Source organism: Protobothrops mucrosquamatus, unplaced genomic scaffold (genome assembly GCF_001527695.2).
Source record: "Protobothrops mucrosquamatus isolate PMUCROS unplaced genomic scaffold, P.Mucros_1.0 scaffold_247, whole genome shotgun sequence".
Classification (NCBI taxonomy): domain Eukaryota; kingdom Metazoa; phylum Chordata; class Lepidosauria; order Squamata; family Viperidae; genus Protobothrops; species Protobothrops mucrosquamatus.
The window spans coordinates 30,675-36,127 of NW_015386323.1; the positions used below are offsets into that span (position 1 = coordinate 30,675).

At 43.1% G+C, this 5,453-nt stretch overlaps 1 protein-coding gene across 1 annotated transcript in view; it reads right to left on the reverse strand.

Annotated features, from left to right (window-relative positions):
- ATF2 (activating transcription factor 2) overlaps positions 1 to 1,861 on the reverse strand; it is a 22,179-nt gene extending 20,318 nt beyond the window's left edge. The window contains exon 1 of the mRNA XM_015830603.1: positions 1,843 to 1,861. The gene's annotated coding sequence lies outside the window, so the exon portion shown is untranslated. The remainder of the gene's footprint in view (positions 1 to 1,842) is intronic.
- Between the last annotated feature and the right edge of the window lie 3,592 nt (positions 1,862 to 5,453).

Below are 5,453 nucleotides of genomic sequence, written 5' to 3' on the forward strand. Positions count from 1 at the left end.
AATTGTGCTGCCCTGATTGCTGATCCTTATTCTCCTAGTGTAACAAGCCCTTAGAATGGTGCTATGCAAAACTAAGTTATTACAGCTCAAGTTAAAAACGTGATTGGTAAATTCCTCTGGATTTGTTTCTTCTCCGACCCAGCATCAACTCCAAGCAGGAGAAAAATTCTTCTTACTGTAGAGAGGAAGACATCTAGACTGATTTATTGGATCTGTAGGACACTTGACCCCATCCTGAGTAAGATGCTTACGATGGTAGATTTAGCTACCTATCAATTGTTCTAATAATAAATGCTAAGCACTCCCCCCCACGGAAGTCAGATTGGTGGCTACTCTGGTTTCCAAAGGCAGTCAAGGTGGAGTTAGTATAAACAGACTTTGAATCTTAAATTACGCCAGTTAGGCTGTCTGATGAATGAAATAATTGTGGCAGGTCTCAATCATTAGCGAGCAAACTGCTGCATTCTGCATCAGTTGCAGCTTCCTAATAATAATCTTCAAAGATCACAATACTGGTTCTGGGTGTTGGTATGCTCATTTGTGAATCCTCCAAAATAAAAGTATTAATAATGGAGCGGGGTGGGGGGGAATGGCTGTTTAAAACTCAGCAGCTGGGATAGCAGAAAACTTGTAATACACCTAACAGTGACTGAGCCAACAACCTATAGTTGGCAAAACACTGTTCACTTTCCCTGTTAAAACCAATTCTCTGTGCAGCATAGGATTACTAGTCTCTCAAAAGTATTCTAAACCTATGTTTAGAATACAAGATAAGCACTTGTTCTTTTTAAAAACATGCTAAAACTGTATGTAAAAAAGTCTGGGTAAGATTTGAAAACGCAACAAAGATTTGGGCAGATACCTTTGCTGAAGGTCCAATATTTTCTACAGCCCAAATCAAAATGGTCATTGATGGCACTTCCCAAGAACCAATAAAATCTGGCCAGATTAAATTGTAACAGTAACCAAATGGTCAGTGAAATGTGCCAGATCCTATTAACCACAATTATGTCAGTAGAAGAGAGAGAAGAGTGTTTTAAAACTGAAATGGCCAAGGGCAACTCACACTTTGCTCAGGGTACAGGGTGGAGATCAGGTGAAGGCAATGTCAGGAGGAGTAAGTTAGAATAGCAGTGACACAATGAAACACCTCTGCTACACTTAACTCTCACACCGCCTTTAGCAATTGAAAAAAGGAAAGCCTTCTGGGCCTGGAGCTTTATTTTGTTCTCGGCTTCATTAACTCCAGCTGCCTAGATCTCTTTCCTTGCAGGAAACAGGGCGGAGGAGGTATGTCTCCCCATTGCTCTTCAAAAGCGACCCTTGACCATCCGAGCCAACGCTTTTTGGCCTTCTCCATCAGAGACCGCGGGGAGGGAAGGTCCGAAGGCATCCTTACTACAAGACCCGGTTATCTCTCTCTCTCTCTGTTTTCTCTCTGCACTCCCAAAGCTAAAAGAAGATGGCTCGGGGCCCTCCGTGGCTTCTTTCCTCCAGGAAAAACGGGAGGAGAACGGAGGCGTCCAGGCCAAGGCCAACTGGGAAGGACAGGAGAAGCCAGGTTGGCGTCGGGGGCGACCAAACCCGGCTGCCCGGGAGTAAAGGACGGGTCGAAGGAGAAAAAAAAAAAAACCACGGAGCGGCGGCGCCATGTTACACTTCCCCAAGCTCCCTCTTCTCCTATCCTCAGTCACCAGGACCCGGCTCTTCTCCCCCAGCCTCCGCCCGGCTAGGGCTAGAGCCACACCCCGAGCCGTTATCCGTCAAGGCGAGGCACGGCCTTCCTCTCCGCCTCCATTAAAACAAAACCAGACCGCCGCCGCGCGCACACAGCCAACTCACCCCTCACGACCGCCGGCCGAGCCGCACATTAAAGCCCGGGTTTCCCCCCCCCCCCCCCCCCCGTTCTCGTCACATCTCGCGGGAACTCCGTGACATATCGGTTTCTTTCTCTCTTTCGCGCGGCCTTCCTTCCCTCCTCCTCCCCCCTTCGGGGGGGGGGTCAGGCGAAAAAAAAAAAACGGGGTCACGTGCCGCGGAGACGGACCGGGTGCAGCACAAACGGAACGGAAGAGAGGAAGGCGCGCACAAGCGCAGGAATGAGGCCGCGTGGTTGTGGGCTCCGCGAAGGCGGGGCTACTGCCATTCCGCCGGTGCCTGGGTGGCCGGAAGCAGCCCCGTCCTTCCTTCCTTCCTGCGCTCCTCCTTTTCGCGGCTGCGCACAGAAGAGGAAGATGTCCTTTCGATGGGAGGCTGGGTGTTCCGAAGTGCTGATGGGGCGGGGCGGGGCAGGGCAGGGCGGGACTGTGATTTTAAATGCACGGAGGAGCGTAGCTGAGCCCAAGGCCTCCTGGGAAGCTGGACGCAAAAATCACTGCAGATTGATAGTCTCAGTAGCCTGATGTCCTTTATTCTACAGGGCAGTCCTTTATTATAATAATGGCTTTGTAAATTTTTTGGGGGGTTTTCCTCCTGAATTTTTTGTTCGTAAAGCAGTTACAAACAATTAATTAAACCCTTCAATTTTTAGTGTATCTAAAAGATTAGGATTTTATTCAAGGTAAGTTAATACTATTAATGTTACCATGAATTGTGTGGCTTTAAATTACAAGAAGGCATTTTATTAATCTTTTGGGACATTTACCACTGGCATACCCATTTAGTTTAATGAGTGGAAATGTCAGCTTTCTATGTGGAATAAAATTGGCCCAATAAAAGAAAATTTGATTGCTTGGAAAAGATTGAATTATTTTTAAGAAGTTCTCAAACAAGGTGAAAAAAATTACATTTGGAGCTTACTATGGATATTGACTTGAAACAAATTAAAGTTGAAACTGTCAGTGAACAGATTACTTTTAATTTACCTTTAAGTTAAACCCAATTTAATAAATAGATCTGATTAAACCTCATACTGTAGGTCTACATTTACATCTGACCAATACATAATTAATATATATTAATAATAATAATTCCCCCAAATCACAAGACATTGGCTTTATTATTATTCTTCCCCTCTGCAGTTTGAATATAAAGTATAAAAGACTAAAAAGAGATTTTTGTAGATATCCCAGCCTTTTGAACTACCGAAGGAACCGAAACAGCTAAGTTTCGCTGTCGGGCAAGCTTCCACGCCAGCCGCCTTTCTTTCTTCTCGCTTCACCTCTTTTTAACCTCACCCCACCTTCTGTAAGGGAAGGCAAAAGGCTCCAAATGGCCTCCATGTTTATTTGTCTCCTACCGCCACCATCGGCTTCCACACCACATGCTCCAACCCAGCCAATCAAGCCACGCTCTGGCTGTGGTGCTCCGGCACCTCATGGATCCTAGAGGAGGCAGACAGCACCGGAGGGGACCCCGCTCACACCTTACTGCCAGCAGGGCATTTTCAAAAGCAAACGAGGATAGGAAGGGCAACAATAGGAAAAGAGTGCAACTCTGGAAAATCCATCAAAAAAGGGGGCTGGAACTCTGTTCAGGTGCGTTCTCTGACAAAAAAAGCCCTGTATATATGTAAGATTTCTTCCTCCCATATTTGGGCCAATTGAGCCCCCAATTTTTGTTGCTAAGTGAGACAGTGAATTTTGCCATTTTATGATCTTTTGTGTCACAGTTTAAGTGAATCATTGCAGTTAATAACACGGTTGATAAGTCAATCTGCCTTTCTCATTGACTTTGCTTGTCAGAAGATCAAAAAAGGGAATCACATGACCCCAGGACACTGTAACCATCATAAACACGAAGTCAGTTGCCAAGCACCCAAATTCTGATGACATGATCATGGGGATGCTGCACTGGTGTGAAAAATGGTCTTTACTTTTTTCAATAATGTAACTTTGAACTGTCAATAAATGAACTGTTTTAAGTCAAGGACTACCTTGTATACGCCTTTCTCTGACTGGCATTACGGATGTTGGAAATCCAGCAGTTCTAGAATATAGGTAATTGGAACAGTAATTGCCATTGTTAAAACAACACATTCATAAAGCATGTAATCACATCACTGCAGATGGCAGACCTGGCTATGGCAATTGTGGCAGTCCTAGTTGCTATCTTTAAGCAACAACTGTGTGGATCATTAAGCAAAGACTTCACATGAGCATGACTTCTTGCCAGCTTCCCCATTGATTATGGGAAGGCAGCAAGGAACATTGGAAATTATGATTGTGTGACTGAGGATGCTACAATGGCTGAGACTCCAAGGAGTAGTCATAAGCCCATGTTCACCACTGTTATATACTTGAGCAGTCAGTGGGTGGACATAAGCCAAGAGCTACCTGTACCACTTTGAGGAAAGTTAAATTAATGCTTGTGATGTAACATTACAACCTTAAATATTGATGCTCATTTTGTAGATTGGGCAAACTTTAATACTTTTGACGCAAGCCTTCTTCCAGTCTAATTTTATCTTGTGTCATCATTATTCTTGCTTTAAACTTGTAAAATCAATAACAGCTAAAAAGAATGCAGACCAAATTAGACAACTGCATAAATCCCAGCCAAATTCCAGTTGTGGTTTTCAGTAATGTTCAAGCATTCTAAGGCAGAATTCACATATATCTAGACTCAGCATGTTAATGCAAACCTAGAATTGTCTGCCACACATCAATATGTGTAACTGTGTGTTAGAACAATTAACCAGTGGAACAACCTGCCTCCAGAAGCGGTGAATGCTCCAACACTGAAAGTTTTTAAGAAGAGACTGGACAGCCATTTGTCTGAAATGATATAGGGTTTCCTGCCTGAGCAGGGGGTTGGACTAGATGACCTCCAAAGTCCCTTCCAACTTTATTATTATAATAATATCTAAGGAAATGAGATCAAAAAAGAGCAGCTGAAACCACAGGACATGTAATTCTAAAACTCACCTGGCAGCCATAAAACATGCCTTTTAAACCTTGATAAGCAATAGCACTCAAGCTACTCATTGCTCTCATTGCTCTTTTGTTTGTTGCAAGTATGCATTTTTACTTCAATATGTTCTCCTTTAAATATCTTCTAGATTTTCCTGTCATTGTTCAAGAGCTATGATAGGATAAATCTACCAAAAGTTGTATAAAAGGCATGTATTAGGTTGCAACCTTACTTTATTAAATATTTCAGGTAGACTCACTTATAATCTGAAAAGCAATTTCCATATGAATACTAATTCCCAGTGGTCCATTTTTGTATTTCTTTAAAGTATCAAGCAGATTTAATTAATCCTCCCCAAATGATGATGACTCTACTGGTGCTACCCACAGCTGAACAGCCATTCATGGAAGGGCATTATTTCCGATTGTGGATGTAATTTATGCCTATGTAAGATAAAGCACACTCATATACTCAGTCACATTCACAATATTATTCCACTGAGTTTTAATACCAATTCTCCTGGCATGAGTTTCCAAAAGATAAATGTCAACCTCTGGTTTCTCAACAGACTTTGAAAAAGTCAATTAAAGAACAAACTATGA